General features: G+C 40.3%; 1 protein-coding gene across 3 annotated transcripts in view; it reads right to left on the bottom strand.

Annotated features, from left to right (window-relative positions):
* git2a (G protein-coupled receptor kinase interacting ArfGAP 2a) overlaps positions 1 to 17,627 on the bottom strand; it is a 125,241-nt gene that overhangs the window by 16,924 nt on the left and 90,690 nt on the right. The gene's annotated exons all lie outside the window — the stretch shown is intronic.

The following is a 17,627-nucleotide window of genomic DNA, read 5'->3' as shown; positions in this document are numbered from 1 at the left end:
GTCAAAAGGAAATCATTCCTCTGTTGGGTACTACAACAGAGGTACTACTGTACCCAACAATGGATTTACTCCATTCAGATTAGGAAAAAATATGTTTTGGTTACAATACACAGTTGTGTATGGACCTTTGTGTTGGCTGTGTTGTTAGGATTACAGTCCAGGTGTACACAGAGACACATTGTTGGCTGAATATGTTGAGATGTTGAGCTACTGCGGAAAGAGGTAGTGTAGCGCCCTGTCTGTGAGCTGATCTTCCTGATTCATGATAACTCGGATGTGTGCTTATTCAAATGAGTTCTGCTCCGGGCAACCTCTTGCAAATCAGGTGCCATCCACACTAGCATTGTCACACAAATTAGAAACGGATGTTTTGGTCTGAGCAGAGGTCCGGAGTGGACATAGTTGGTCCTGGACTCTTTGACGTTGATGTTAGTGCATGATGGTGCATATCCTCCCACCTGCACAGGAAGTTCAATCACTAGATGACTGAATCTCTCTGACCTCTTTCTCCCTTAAGAGGTTAAAGGGATGTGAAAGATGATTGTCTGCAACCTGCCACCCACATTTAAGAGAGTTTTTTTCTTTTAATAAATCTCCTCAAACCTCTCTCTTCAGTTACCTTTCTCCTCAATGCCTATAAGCCCCTCTGATCCTTTCCAATAATAATGGCATTGCCAGCCAATCTCTCTGAAAATGGGTTCAGTGCATACCTAATCCCATTTAATTACTTAGACACACAGGGCTCAGGACACACTCCTCAGGCAGTGCCTCCCCCCCTCTGTAAGCATGCCCTGTTTGCACCCCATCCACCTCTTCTCATGAATTATGGATCCCTGGCTGCAAGGCAAGGGGTGATCATTCTGCCTGCTCTGTCATAAGGCTCAGGGAGAACCTTAGCTCAGTGTAAATATGGTGTCTGTCTGGGGTTGAGGTGCCCTATTGTGCGTGGTATTAAAAGCTCACCACTCTCCCACTCAGTCCCTTCACTGCTGCAGTGCTCGCAGCAGGAGGCAAGGGGTAATCGCACAGGCCTTCCAGCACTTTGCTCTACTACAGCCGGGCTCATGCTGACCGGCATTATGGTTGGCAGTCATCATACCTGTGAGGTTGGGAGAAATGAAACAGAGATGGAAGTTGAAAACTGGAGAAATAGGCTGAATCAGCCCAGACTCTGTGTTGATTTGTCAGACAAATGCTGCTTTATACAACAAGAAAGCACCAACTCTTCCAACAAAGCTTGCCTGACCATGTTCTGGGTGACGTAATGGTGAAACAACTTTAATAAACAGTCACTGAATGATAAGGGTTTCAAATGGCAAGCTGCAGTTTTTGTTGTTTTGACAGGGATATCTTTATGCCATCTGAACACTGAGCAGCTGCTGTTGACTCCTACTGCTGCCACAGCATTAGTGACTGAGAGCAGCAGAGGAGCACACTGGATAAATCATGCTGTCCACTCCTTATGCGCTCAGTTGACAGGATCAGACCTCGACTTTCCAGCTGCTATCATGTGCCTCAGTGGCACACACTTCTGGGCTTGATATACCTTACTTTCTGGTTGAAGACATGATGACATGTTCAGTGAGAGGAAGACTCTCCAACAGGGTTGTACACATTCACAGACACAACTAAATAAATAAAAAAGATGGCCATCCAAGGACTCTATAATTGGTAATGTCACAGTTCTCCCCTTGCCCAAGGAAAAGAAAAGAAAGATGATGTCTGTGTCAGCTCTGAGATGGTTCGATGCTGTCTGTCAGGGCCCTTAGCACATTTCCCCATTGCTTGATACAGACAGGGCTTGTCTCGCTGCCCTCAGCAGCAGACAGACGTCTCATCTTTATCTCCCCAGATTTTTACCTAATCTGTTTCTCTCCCCCTTGGCCTCTCTTCATGAATCTGTCATAAATCATTTTGGATTCTGGCCCCGTTTGCACAGACGGTTTCATAAAAGGAGAGGAATGGGCATCAGATATCCAGACTAAATAGCGATCAAATTACACAGGATATGAAATGCTGTAGTTTGGAATCCATTATACTACTCAATAAGAGTCTTCGCTCTGTAATATGTCAGCACTGGCCCTGAAGGGACAAAAGCACAGATGGTACTGTATATGTGCAATATGCATATGACTGAACAGTTTAATAAGTATGGTTGACAGCTGAATGAACAACATACAAGCTGAGTGCACACAACTTCTTCTTCTTACCAGTCTGCTACACCATTAGTCTTACCATATAGACATCAAAATTTGCCTGACAGCAGCTAATTTTGTATGTCATCCAAAGAAGCTCACACACACAGCAAAACATTTGAGGCCTTGAAAATGAGTTTGTGGTTGCTTTCAAACCGCCCACACCAGGTGCTCTTATCCACAGATGAGGGTTCATCTTGTGCTTAGCCTTCTTTACAAGCTACATTGATTACAGAGGTTAATTACAATGTTTTTTAGTAAGGTTTTAGCTCTTTTTTTTCCATTTCATTTCACAATTATATAAAAACAACTAATTACATCCAATAACAAACTAAAGTGATGATCGCACAAAATGGACTGGCCCTATCTGCCTCCATCTGTTAAAACCATGGCCTCTTTCAGAGGGCTCTTCATTTTGACAAGTATCATTAAAAAATTCAGTCGCCATGGCAACGGCAGACTCATTACATTTAATCCACTAATTGCTAACTAGCTCCACAATTGGCTGTAATTGCTTTGGGGACACAGTTAACCCCTTGGTTGGTATGAAGAGCCAGGCTACTTCTGCCGGAGTCGGACAAAGGCCAGAAATGAAAGAGAAATAAAAGATGCTGCACCCTATCTATAAAGTTACCCCCCCCCCAACACACACACACACACACACACACACACACACACACACACACATCATAACGACTAAAAACGGTCTACACTCCATCCTCATCATCCAAGCATCCCTAAATCTCCTTGTGCAATATTAATTAATGGGGGTGGTTGCTATGGAGATTGATCGCCATATTCTCTGTCAGCAGTATTTAGTCAAATGGGCCCTAATGTTTGTTTGTTAATGGCGCCATAAACAACGCTGGTAGGTCTTTTATTATCTACTCAGTGCCTCTGCTGGCACCTGGGCCATTCAAAGGCACTCTGCGTGCCAAACATCAAATGAAGGAAAGGAAATCTGTTCAATAAATTGCAATTCTTTTTGATTTTGTTTTCAGACTAACTGGGACACTTGGAGACAGGTAGTGACCTTACATGATTATGCTGTTCCACAAATGTCTACATTTCTGAGGCTGTTCTAGACTGCATGAAATCCTGCCACATGTAATGACTTGAAAAGAACAAATTACTTTAAGAGTAACATCAAAGTGCAGTCAGTACATGTCTGCCACACCAAACAAAGGATTCTTCTATAAGACAAATAAATGATTTCTGTTTATTTAGGCAAAGTTATTAATAGTATCAGTCATCCTTAAAATGAGTCAGACAAGTTAGATGACTGTGTATTGGTGGAACATATAGCATGGCCACTATGAGTAGTAGTTCAATGTGTGGATATATGTGTGTGCTCACATGTCTGTGTTAGAGTATGTTTGTGTGTGTGCGTGGGGGTGTGTATAAGTCAGGGGACTGAACAAACCCAAATCCCTTTGAAGAGTGAAAGGCTCAAAGGATGGAGAGGCAATCCGAGAACTTCACAGGCGCAGAGGGGAAATTGCCTTGAACCTTGAGGTGTATGAAAGTGCAATTTGTGTCCCATCTGTTCTGCTTCCCTTCCATTAGGAGGAAGGGTGCTCTAAGGCCACCGAGCAGAAAATGCCCCTGTGAGGGTCTCAAGGTACACAGAGACTTTCGCAAAATTTAATTTGCCCGTATAGTCACTCCCTTTTCTTTTCTGTATTATTACAGCTTAGAATGTTACAACCGTAGCTTGCTTTTGAATTAGTTTTAATGTCAGAACAATGTGGTTCTTTGGGTTGTTTTCTTTTCTTGAATATTTATACACACCACACAAAGGTAGTTTTTGGACTTGTGCCTGGATCAGCCAATCAGGAACTTTGACAGAAATATTTCCATGCTATGTTGACTGCCTTCTCAGAAGAGACTGGAACATCGGTGAGGAGAGAAAGAAAATGAGACCGAGACAAGCCTGCAGCCCTGTTGAAGAGTCTCTCCACCTTCACTGAATCTTGTCTCTGTCATACCACTTTCCAAAGTGGCTGGGTTGGCTTCCTTAACTTATCGCCCTTTCTTCAGAGGGATTTGCATGACAGAAGCCATGAGAGAAGTTTGTTGCCTGGGCAACGGATTGCCTCCATTTGCAGTTGGAGCAGAGGTGTTACTAGAGGAGTTGGAAACCATGGCATCAGAGATTAGATGGGCGCAGAGTGTGCCAGTGCCAAGGTAGTAGAGTGCATTACTGGCACCAGAAAGAGCTGCTATCATCGATTCACATTTTGAATGTATTATTGGAGGACAGAGTATTATGGGGGCTTTAGGTCAACTGTTAACCAATTTAGCTTAAAGGGATCAGCACTATCATTAACATTTAGATAGTGATGTCAACACATAACTCAGTTACCAGTATAGAATATTACCATTTTATATTTCTAGAAACATAAAATATATTCTAAATGTTTCTTACTCATAAGAGCTCTCCCAGTGTTTTACACAGTGACAGTTTCAAAGGTTTTGCAAGGATGTGTTTTAAGCCTTTTCCCAATCTTAACCAAATTGGCGTGCATTAACTTATCAAAGACAAAGCAATGTTTCCACATAGTGTGCAGTGAGATCATTGCAAAGAAACACTCTCATTCATTGTGAGTTTGATTCACAAGGGACTCAAACTGAAGTGTCCAAGGTGAAACTATCAGAGTGTGCATGATGCATGATGTAAATCTTATTATCAAAGAACCCTCTGCATAAGTTCAGATATCTAACAATGTACATAGTTTGTCCACTGACTTGATTTGAATTGAATAATTGAATTGAATGTTACTTTATTAATATGCACATAGGCATAATAGCCACATTAGTCACTTTAAAAAAAAAAAGTCATGGTGTTGAGTTTGCAGGTCGTAACCTCCTGTACAATTCTTTGTATCATCTGGGCTAAAGAAGCCTCTGATGAACACATCTCATTGTTTTAATCACTATGTTGTTTAGGGGGTGTGCAGCATTGTCTATTATGGTTAGTAAATGCAACATTCCTCTTTGCATAATCAACTCCAGTGGCTCCTGAGCAGTTACAAGCACAGAGACAACTTTCTTGATCAGTTTGTTCAGTTTCTTTGAGTCACGTGTCCCACTTGCATGGGAACAGAATCGAATCATTGACTTTTGTATGTCAGACACTACGATACTGTGGACTGTGTGAGTGAATGCTTAAGACCTTCTGCAGCTTCAGCTTTGTCGATGCGATATCATTGAACATGTAAGTGTAGCTAAATTCACTGCACAGTGAATCAGGGTTTTATTAGAACATAGCAACAGTCTGGAAATGCTTTAAGCAATGTTTTTCAGTTACTGTTTCTGATGTGTTAAGCCCTTTGACAAAAGAAAAAGAAAATGATGTGAATAATAGTGGCTTTATGAGGAGTTTGGCTGTATTGACGAACACATTATGTTTTACTCTTTTAACAAAAATTATGAAAAGATGGAACTTCGGAGCATGTGCAGACAGTTCATTATCTAGCTGAGTTTGTGTTTGAATAGCTGAGTGTTTGAATAGCTTGATTTCCTATGATTTCTGTCGGCCTAACACGTTTAGCATAATTTCAAAAGGCCTTGTTTGGTCAGACTGATACAACAGTTATTTTTTTGATAATGTAATGTTAACATACTTACTGAATATTCATAAGGGCTTCACACTATCCAACTTAAACTAACAAATTTTCCCTTGAACTTGTGTCTCTTTGTTCCGTTGCTTTTTTTTAGAAGAATTTGTATTGCACAAATTGCGAATCATCCAAAAAAAAAAAATTAATTTGAAAGGAATAAAGTTGTTGGTGCAGACACCTCAACCCCTTGCCTTATGTTAGAGAGGCCTAATAGTGTCTTTCAGTGAAACGCTCGTCTTGACTGATCTCCAAGTGTGAAGCAGAGAGTTGTCCCCCAAGACCACAGCTCTTAACACGTATATACTGCTAATTCAGAGGAAAGCATAGAAAATGAATGTGAAATAGAAAAAAATGTTTGCATTACAACAGTCAAAGGGGATAGTGGGTGCTGTTGCTGATTAGAACCACAGTTTATACAGAGGAAAGAGCACACAGTCTCTATTGCCAACTGTGAAACAAATGGCATCTAAATTGAATAATTCTGTCTGGGGGAGAAAGATGTGGGATTTGCACACAAAGACTGACTGACAGATAGAGTGAGAGGAGAGGCAGCCAACCTTTAACAGAGCTGCAGAGAAAAGACAGTAAATGGCAAGTTAGATTAATAGATTGGCAAGGTTTCACAGAAGATGGGATAATAATTCACCAAGCAAAAGAAAGGCAGCTTTTCTGAGGTTAAAGTTGAGTGAGGAAGAGTGATGAAGATGGAAATATGAATATTGAATAATTCAGTCAAGAACCTTTTGTGAAACAAAAAAGAGATTAAGAATGGTAGAAAGAGTCAAAAGGTTAGACGCTTTGGGGAGAAAGGCAGAAATGAATCAGGTGGGTGTACAAGAAAGATCTGAGAGGGAAGTGGAGTAGTGGAGCCTCAACAGCTGGAGAAAGATGAGTGCGCAATGCTATGCAGGGGTCAAGGTGTTATTATAATCCACATCCAGCAATCACCTCTGTCAGTGCACCTTTTAACCGACGGCTGACATGCAGACACGAAGCTGCACACAGACATGTAAATGAACACCTGGTTTCCTCTGAGCTTCTTTGGATCCAGTTTCTTCCAAAGTAATTTCAGCTGCACAAATACAAATCACTCTGAAAGTCAATTATGTCACGGTGAAATGGGAAATGGGCTATTTAATTCTAACAAAGCATCCTCTAAGTCCAGCTAATTGCATGCTGCTTAAATCAGCCTGTTTTTCTTCCAATGTGAAGTGTACTGTATATTGCCAAAGAGCTCAGGCTCTCTGCTTTTAGGGACCTTACTTTGAGATTTTTCTCAGATCTCATTCACTCCTTATGCTTTGAGCTGAGCCCTTCTGCTGGTAGTGATACCAAGCTTTCAACACAGATTTTTAACCTGCACTCTCAGCTGTGGTTAAGTATCTTTTTTTTGTTGGTATAATTTCATAATCTTAAACCATGTGAGATTTTGTCTCTTTGACACAACTTTTTATTACATGTTAAAGGATAGATAGATAGATAGATAGATAGATAGATAGATAGATAGATAGATAGATAGATAGATAGATAGATAGATAGATAGATAGAAAGAAAATGGCAAAAAAGGCCAATACGAACAAAAGGAATTGATATGGGTTATCAATAATAATAATAATAATAATAATAATAATAATATAATTAGCATATTAAACCAAATATTGCACAAGAGACAATTAAGTTAAACAAATATCCTTTCAAAAAGGTAAGTTTTTTGTTTAGTTTTGAAGGAAGATAGATGTCAATGTCCTGTTTACAGACTGGAAACTGGAGTAAACTTTACCAGAAAGCCAATTTCATTTCATGTTAAAGCTAATCATGCTCTGCACATGTTGGATGTGTCCATGCACACCTGCTTATTAACTGTTAGAACCAGCGTCACACTGGCTGCCTGGCGAGTGCTAAACATCATGATTTTCTTTTCAGCTTCCATGTTAGCAGATTAAAGCATCCCCAGTGGCTGTGTGATACATACAAGCATATCAGCCATGGTTTGACAGCCATGCTATTTAAGGTTTATACTGTGTAAGTTGGGCATTAGAGAAGCAGTTTACAACAAAATATGCAGTTTTTGACATGTCAGTCATCTTATATCATGAAACGTTCACCTTTCACTGTTGTTTCGTGTGTGGGCAATATATCACAGGTAGAAAACATAGCTCACCTGTTATGATGACAGATTTCTCTTTTTGTATCAAGTTACAACAAGTCACCACTTTTCAAATTGTATCAACCATTAAATACAAACCCCTGTGCAGGCTACTTATGTCCATTACCACAATCAGTGCTTTGTAAAATGATTGTGTAGGCAACAGCTGTGCTGCAGCACAAGGGCCTGTGGTGTGAATACCCAGGCTTAGCCACAACGCAGCAGTTCACCAAATCATAAACAACTCACATACCACGCTGACACAATGATCCAAAGTCGCTCGCAGTTCATGGTGTTTTAGTTTAGGGCTAAGTGAATTTGTCTAAGAGAAGTCACTGTAGACATTAAACAAATACGTGAGTAAATGCAGAAGGTAGGGTGGAAAAAGCATTAGTACACATGAGTCATACAGTGATCCATTTGGACCTCAGTTGAATCAGCAATATCCTAAAGTTTGTCTGTGAAGGATTCAGTGGCACCTTGTGGTGAAGTTGCAGATTGCTACAAAGTGAATTTGCCCAACTTCACTCATTCCTTCAGAACATGTATTAGAAATTAAGGTTGCCCTGCACAGTGAGAAAAGCCCCCTCCAAAACAAATGTTTGGTAATTGATGATTTTTGTCATCACTCTCAACATTTGTCCTGCTGCTAAAATCCCTATATAGTAAAGATATTGTAATAATCTGAGCGTGCCACTCAGTTTCATCAAGGATGATTTTTATGAAGTTAAGTAATTGGACCAAGAATCCGACGAGGCTGTTTCAGCATGGCGATTGCTTTCAGGAGACAGCACTGCCCGGGTGTTGCAGAGAGGTTGCCTCTAATGTGATTAGCTGTCCATTCCAAATTAAACACAAGCCAAAAATGAAACCAGGGACAAAGTATCCCATTGTCCTTACCTTCTCTACCGATACCATCACGTCTCGTTCTTTCTTAACTTTGACCACTTTTCTTCATCATTCTTTACCAGCCTTCTTTCTTTTAATAGACAGTAGAGGAAATAATGTGTGTAGTTGCATGTACTTCTCGTGTGTGTTTTGGGGGTTCAGTGTGGGTGAAAGATGGGAGCACTCAAATCCCAATAACTTTGGGGAGCTGTCAGAATTGATAGGGCTCTATCACTTGTGGATGGAGGTACAAAGTTGGGCAGAGCTGAGCACTGTGTATAGCAGAGGATGATGGTCCCTCTGTCCGCTGGAGCTTGAGTGACTAAGATGGAGAGACCTGGAAAGTGCTAAACCAGCTACCTCAAAACTTGAAATAAACAATTCAAAATGCAACACAATGAATTCAAAGTACAGTAACTGCCAACAGGGCTGCCAAAAACCCATGAATTTTGTGATGTGCTTTATCCATTTATGCAAATGACTGACTACATAAAACCTTTTGTAACTAACTGTGAACTCTGCTGTTTCACAGTAGGTGCATCAACATCGAAAATGTATTTCATATTTATTGAAAAAAAACTATGTAATTAGTTGTTTTTGCAAAAAGAAAAAGATTTTACATATTACATATTTTAGATATTACAACTCTAATCATTACAATTTATTATAACTCTAATAAAACATATTTTAATTAATAACTTTGTCCTGAAAACATCAGCTTGTACACCTAATGTGTTGTATGACATAATATATTAATTCATAAACGTGTTTATTATTAAAAATGAACTGTTAGTAAGCAGGTTTAGTTACTGTCAGGCAGTACCAGACTACCCATTTCTACGAGTATGAGTGTACCTGCTCAGACCTGGTATTAATATGTCAACATTCATCTGATCACTAGTGGACAGCTTAAATTATTTTGTTTAATACATGTCATTAGGATGCATCTTACATCTTATCTCCCTGCTTTGTATTCAGATAAACAGTTTACATCTGCTGCCATGATCAAATGCAAGCGTTTTAGAGACTGGAACATAACACTGTGATTGAAGGAACTGCAGCTGGCTGATTTAAGTCATACTTATCAGTTTCAAGTTTAGTCATGTCAACAATAATTCTGACACACACACCAGAGTTACCAGAGTTCCACAGGGTTTTGTGCTTGAACCAATATTTTTCACCTTATACATTCTTCCACAAGTTGATATTATCATGTAGAACAATAACACAAAATCAATTTCCATTGCTATGCAGATGACACTCTATATTCATCTATACAATGAAATCAACGAGTTATTCATGCTAGAATTATTTTTAAAGACTTAAATGCCTGATGTACTTTCTGCTTCTAAAATCTGACAAAACCTAAACATGTGAGAATCAATCTATCTCACGATGTATTTATACTGAATGGTGTTACTGACTCCCAGTTCGAGTTAGGGAGGCAGACATTCTCTGAGACTTAACTATAGGTTAAAAACATTTATCAAATTTATTGTCAGTACTCAGATGACTCAGAACAATCCTTTAGTTTTTCTGCTGAAGACCCAGAGTGCAGAGGGACCTCTTGTGATACACTGTGCACCTCTCTATACTCTACTTCACTCTCCAATTGTATGTCATAACTGCATGTCATTAACTTTATGTCTCTCCCTCTCCTGTACTTTATGCTTCTTTTCCTCGTTGTATCTTTCTGCTTTACCTTTATGATCTGCAATTTCTGCCCAGACAAATCTGCTCAGCGTTTATTGTTAGGGCCCGAGCTGCAAGCATAGAATTCCCTATTGTTCTTCAAGGCGTTAGTATTATTGCGCATTTTTCGCCCTTTTTAGTGCTTTCCCGTGTGCCAAAACTCACCAATTTTCCCAGGCACGTCAGGCCTGGTTGCTGTTACGTTTTAGTCGAATTGCGTCAAAATTTCTCTCTAGCGCCCCCTAAACATTTACTAAATTACTGTGCCGTTGGGGTTAGTTTTGCATAGGCGCACGAAATTCGGCACACGCCCTCATCATGCCCAGACGCACAAAAAACCTTTGGGACGTCATGGTGCTAGACCCACTAAGTCAGCCATTTTGAGTGAAGGATGCAAATTGTTGCTGTTTTGCCAAATTCCACAACTCGCATATGATCGAACTCCTCCTACAGATGTAATGGTACCGGTTTCAAACTTGGTCAGGTTACTCTTCAGCCATGGAGATTAAAAGTTAGGAGAATCTTTTCCAAAGTCTGAAGGGTGTGGCCATGGCCAGGTGGCAAAGATCGTGTCATGGCGTTTGTGGGTTGAAATCCATATCATCATCGCAAGGTCATGAAACTTGGCACAGACGTCCACGCTGATGACCTCATACGTATGTAAAGAATATTGTTTGTGTCCGGAGCTGAATAGCTCAGTGGCACGCCCTACGAATTTTCAAAAAACCCTAATGATGATGTCTTCATATACATGGGATTCCCACTGCCTTCTCTACACCTACCCGGATTTGCGCACGTGCTCGGGCCCGATCATCGCTGCTTGAACTTTAATTTGTTGTTGTTTTCTCTTCCTTTCTTGTTGTTCCCTAACTTCAACCGTACTCCAGCCATCAGATGGGTGCCTGAGTATGGTTCTGCTGGAAGTCTCTTCCTGTTAAAAAGTGTTTTTTTTCACTCCTCTGTCACCAAGTGCACACTCACAGGGAGTTGTTAAATGATTGGATTTCTTGATTATATAAAGTGCCCTGAGATCACTTTTTATTGGGAACTGGAATATAAAAAGGATTTGATTAAATTGTATACTGGAAATCCAGCTTGCATCCACACACGATCCAGATTTTCACTCTATAATTCAACCAACCTGTCTCTCCCAACCATCATCGGGACCGACCTCCATCATTTATTGCCGTTCTATACCCAACCCATGATGAAACTGGGCCTGCGCAGTTTAAAATGACCAATAGCTATGGATACTGGACTTGATGCAGGATTGCCAAATGCTAGAATTTTTCATTAGCAAGTAGGCTGTCCTCTTTGTGACCTAAGATACTCCCATTCATACTGATAAAACAATGTGACCGTATGTAGTCTAGATCACCGCAGAGTGAGGTCTGATCAGTCAGATCTCAGTGCACCTTCAACTCTTCTTGGGTGCTTTCGCAGCTGCACTTGGAGGTGTCCACTTGTGATTGGGTTACCAAAAGATGCAAACTGATATCAGGATCTGGAGATCTTGTATTTTCCTCTTCAACATTTGTCAACACATGTGAACCCACCCTGTGATGCACTGGCGACCTGCCCAGGGTATACCCTGCCTCTCACTTAATGGCAGATGGAATAGGCTATGGCCTCCCCGCAACCCTGAGTTGGATTAAGCAGGTATAGAAAATGGGTGGATAGACATATGAATCCTAAACCCCTATCCCAACCCCAAAGACGTGGGCAACACATGAACCTAAGAAATTATGAATCCAATGTTTCTTCCTGTTTCAAGTGTTTGTTGTGAACTAAGCTTGCTGACTAAAGACGGGTATTGCTCAGTGAATACTCAAGTGTTTTGTTAAAATTTGGTAAGAATTTAGTCCTCAAAAGCTGCTATCAAGATACTATACACTGAGTGCTACAACAGTCTTGATGCTATGCAGTTTACAGTTTTCAAAACATAGTATACTGTCCTCTCTGGAAATAATGAACATCAGCGTTCTGTCACAGTGTCGCGTTCCCAAGCAGAGATGAAAGCCAACTACTGCTTGGTCAAACTATCACTAAAGATAAGAGTGAATGCTTAACTTACAAGGACAAGAAATCCTGCATTATCTGCATGATTGATGAACACCCAAAAAAATAAAATGACTTTAAAATTTTTTAAATGCCCTATATAAATGGAATATGAGTTTAAACAAATTCCTCATGTTCCACAGAATTTTTCCCCCAAGATCTTCCCACAGCTCTCTGTCTCACACAAGCGTGTGTGTGTGTGTGTGTGTGTGTGTACACGTGCGCTGTAAGCAGTTCCTCCTGTTCATTCTGTATTGCAGTATGTAGTGGGACAATAGTGTTGATAGTCGGTTCACAGTCAGTTTTACTTAATGAACACACTACGTATTTGAAACCCTTTTAAAGTCGGTAGTACTGAGACACGAGTGTACGAGAAATAAGTATTTGCTATTTGGGGTGATCTTGACAAACAGTCTTTGATCCAGTAAAAAAGAAAGGTCCTGTTTTCAAACAATGATCTTATATGAATGTGTGTCTTTATTTTCAATGTACTCTAGAGAGCATTTTTTTCAGGGTATTTAATCTAAAATTGTATCAACAATGTCTAGGAGACACAAGAACTCACATGACAATAAATTGAACTTCATGTGTTACAGGAAGCTCAAATTTTTTTTTTTTTTGTCTTTACTATGGAATTTCCTTTATGTTAAATTTTCAGATTTCCCCCCATAAGTACTACTTGATAAATAGAATAATATTAGCAAGTCTGTTTTTTATGTTCTGCAGGCAGCTAGCACAAAGGTGACAAACAACATGAAAGGTGTTAAAAACTGTTTTATTTTTCCACAGTGTAGTGACAGCTAGATGCAAGGACTTTTGCTTCAAAGCCTCCCACTTAATGGAACATAGTTAGGTGTAGAAAATTCAAACAATTTGGGCATCTTCTTCTTTCATCTTCATTTTTTATGACTATGAAGAACCGACATGTGATTTCCAGATGGGACGGGGGTCATTCTGTGCACAACCTCCCTATACGAAGGCACTTTTGTGCCTGTGTTAAATTAAAGCATGCACGGACTTGACAGTGTGAAATGAACACTGTCTAATCTCAGATCATCTCTGAGTATCTAAAAAAGAAAATTAGCATTTCTTGTTCGGTTATTGCTTTTCACAACCTCATGCTTTGACAGTGATAGGATTTTGTTGTTTTGTTTTTATCTTTTATAAACTATGTTCACATGACTACCTGTGACACCGGCAAAAAACAAACAAAAATAAAAACTATAACGTAGCCTTGCCTGCAAGCAGCATCCTGTGTGCACGTTATGAAGATATCTGAGTGGTCACACACAGGAAACCAAGATGCTCTCCAGGTTTGCACTAACACTGCAGCAGAAATCAACCTTCTAAGACAATCTTTGCATCAGCTTTGTTTACACTGCGACTTTCATGACAAACAATCACACGAAGCACCTTAAAAGAATCTTTATCTACCAAAACTGTTCAGGTGCAACTTGCACTGTTTAAACATGAGCAACCAACAAACTTCCTGTCAAGTCAGCCACACTTTTACTACACCTTGAATACAAAACACTGATTGAGCAAGTTTGACAGAGTTTAATGAATTGTGAAAATGTGACTTTTCTAGCAATTCTAATAAAAAGCTTGTGAAAGTTGCGACACAGGCAATGAATTGCAATGGGAACAGCTTAGTTATTTTAGTTGGTGGTGCAATTGCAAACGGCCTCAGAGGAGCCTAAGAGGTGTTGTAAAGATACCATAGTTCAAGAATAACACTTCTCTGTTATTCTGTGTGTCTGTTTGGCTGCTGTGGCCTCTGATCTCCATCTTGGCTTTCCCTCCTCTCAACAACATGTGGTTGTCAGTGTGAAGTCTCTTAGGAGGCATCTGTCTACCAGTTGCAGAGACTTAAAATATTGCGAAAGATGCTCTTCTTGTTAAGCACTTGCGATAGCATTTGACAAATGCTTTCCCGTGCAACATTATTGTAGCCTCCTTTAACTTTACACATAATAAAGTGAAGATGGCTTGTTGTTGCAGTGCTTGCTCTGTGGCTTAAAACTGTTAAAATAGTTCCATATGTCAGTGTTAGTATTGTCAAAGGTGCAGGGCAGTCTTAAGTTTTAGCAGGTGTCTTGAGGCCTTTTGTTTGTTCACTCGTGTCTTTCATGTTGATTTTGTCTCGCTTCTGTCAGACATTTAAGACAACACCATAGAGCCCTGCATAGTGATCGTGTCATCCTTGCAATGGTGCTTGCTCTCAAGCTTTTGTTCTTCCACTTTCCATCTGTAGATTCTGCATGCCCTTGCGCCCACTCCACTCTTTCTTCCCTGCCACTTCTGTGTAAACCCCCCCACCCACCAACACGCACACACCAATCTCATCCTCCACCCCTGTGTCCTCTAACCACTTGACACCTTTTCAGATTCATCCCCATCAGTTGGCAGACAGCGTGCATTTCACCCACAGGGCACAATGCAGCGATCCTCATGAATCAATGGCAGATAAATCAATGCTATCTCTTTTTTCCATGCCTCTGTTGCCATTGATTTTTTTCCTCTGTTGCTTTTACTGTTTGTGAAGTCTTGAACTTTGCTCAATTAAACTGAGTTCACTTTCAGGAACAAATTGTAACAGCGTAAGGCTTTCAGCTCTGAGACAGACATTAATGTTAGCGCTGGATGGTGCGTGCAAGAGCTTTATTTATGAGAGGCTCCATTCAGACAGATGCAGCAGGGATTTTTGCTGAGGCTGAACCTGAATTTACTGGTAGTGTGAACCCTATTTCCGATGAGGCATGCAAAAGGCTTGCCTTAATTGTGAGGTCTTTCATTTTGAGCCAGAGCTAATACCTACATCTGAAACAAAGCAAACATCCTTTGATCATGATTACTAAGAAAGGAGGAGGCACAATTAGCATGCGAATAAACCTTTCCTTTGGTGTTTCAGAGAAACACTCATAGGTTTGTTGGCAGGAGAATATCTAAATATGATTTCATATCCAATCTTCAGGTTCTAGATCCTGTCAGCGGGAATGATTTCTGGGGAAATGCATAGACACAGATGTATTATTTTGGAAAATACATTTAATATAGCCCACAGAAAATTTTCCTTTGTTATATTTCACTAGTCTCCACCATAAATAATTCATTGTTTTTATGTGCCCTCATGCTGCCTTAGGGATTGGAACAGCTGAGTGTTTTCACAACGTATTTGTGTCCAATCTTCTGCGAATTGGGCATACTCTAATCAAACCACAGTAAACATGCCTTGAATGTTTGTTGAGTCATCTGCTTATCAGCTAATCAAATGGCTTATTTGCCTGCCTGCCTGCCTCACTGGAGCACGACATAGCTCCGGTTGAGTGCAAGTGGTATGATTGAACTCCACAGACTCTCATGCATGTGCAGGTCCACCACAACAATGAAAGCAAGAAGTAATTGTAGCTAATATATTTAAGGGATTGACTTGAGTCAGGCACGCCATTGTTCAAGAAATTTTAACTCTGTGGGAGCACATGCTCTCTGTTTGTACTATTTTTAATGTAGTTGAAAGACCTGATAAGGCCCTTTCTGTACATACAGCATGTGTCTGTGTTTCTGTGAAAGGACTAGCTTGAAAGTGCAAGTCATAGAGAAAATTTCAAAGGCAGAAGCCAGGACAGCGACATGGAGCTGCCAGGGATTGGTGAGCAATCAGATAGGGCAGAATTGATGACCTGGCTCAGGATGGATTTCTTGGAGCGGGCTGCCAGACCGAGGTAATACTTTCAGGCTCTTATCAGCACTGGCATAAGCTGAGTGCTGCATCACCCACTTCCCAGCGTCAGCTTATTATGAGAGTCCATGATGTGTGATTGCTTGTACTGCTTTTGTGTGTGCCCGGGTCTGTGTGCACCGGGCACAGTCGCCAAGAGGAGGAAGAAGAATATTGACGGCTTCAGTCAGAGTGAGCTGCCCACTTCCCCACTGTTGAAATGACATTTTGCAAAAATAGGCATTTTGCAAGTGTTCCTGACACATATTAGCTGGAGGTGTCAGTGGTGGAATTCTGCAATGTAAAGTCCACAGTTATACCACAGATAAATGATGGTTTTAAAGAAATATTCATTTAATTCAGAGGTAGTTAAAAAAAAAGAGTCAATGGTGTATGAGTGTGCATAATTATATGGCTTCTTATAATCATTTCCAGTGTTGTTGTAAGAATCTACCAGTGTTCATTAATATTTCACCCATTATAATTTGATAGAACTGGGCAAAAGGGTTGAGCTTATCTATTGCCAGGACAACAGGAAATACGTGCAGCAATTTATTGAAACATGTGTAAACATGAATGAAGATACTGTGTATATGGCAAAAACAGAGTTGTATATTTCTAATGAGCTATGCTACAGCACAGCTTCTACCCTCTTAGATAAACTTTCTTGTTCTCTGAGTTTCACGAAGGCTCTCTCAAAGCTCTTCTTTGGATGTTGGCTGTCTTTTGTTGCGTTCTCTGTCAAGATGATCCCGCACTGCTTCAATAATGTTGAGGTCCTGGTTCTGGGGAGGATTCATCCCTCCATAAGACCTGTTGCCACTGGTTTTCAGTCCCGTTTTGGTGTCATTCGGCATACCTCAGCCTTTTCTCCCTGTTTTCCTTCCTTAAGAATGGTTTCTTGACAGCCAGCCTTCCATGGATGCCATTTCTGAGGAGTGAGGAGCCAGATGCATCTCTCAAGTCCTGTTCAGGTCTCTGTTTCTTAAGGACATCTTTCTCATATCCTGTTAATTTACTGCTGATTGTTTTCTTGGGTCTTCTTATTCCATCCTCCACTGGTCCAGTGTCCTCATTTTTTTTAGGAAAACTGAAAACCATCCTGAGTTTCCACCAAGTTTCCACCTAATAGGTCTTTCAGAATCACCTTGTTGGTGCAAAAATACTATTCTATGCTTGTCAAAACTGTGTTAGTTGTGCCATTTTAGCAAAGGCAACTAAATAAATGGGAATAAATTATGTGTTTTTGTGACAGGCTGCCAGTAAAAGATGCCAAAAGATAGAATTTAGAGCTGGTTCTTTGCCAA

The sequence above is a fragment of the Leuresthes tenuis genome, unplaced genomic scaffold, assembly GCF_036924035.1.
Source record: "Leuresthes tenuis unplaced genomic scaffold, fLeuTen1.0.hap1 SCAF_6, whole genome shotgun sequence".
Classification (NCBI taxonomy): domain Eukaryota; kingdom Metazoa; phylum Chordata; class Actinopteri; order Atheriniformes; family Atherinopsidae; genus Leuresthes; species Leuresthes tenuis.
Note: the sequence above shows the minus strand (reverse complement) of the source record. Positions and strands in the feature narration are given on the sequence as shown.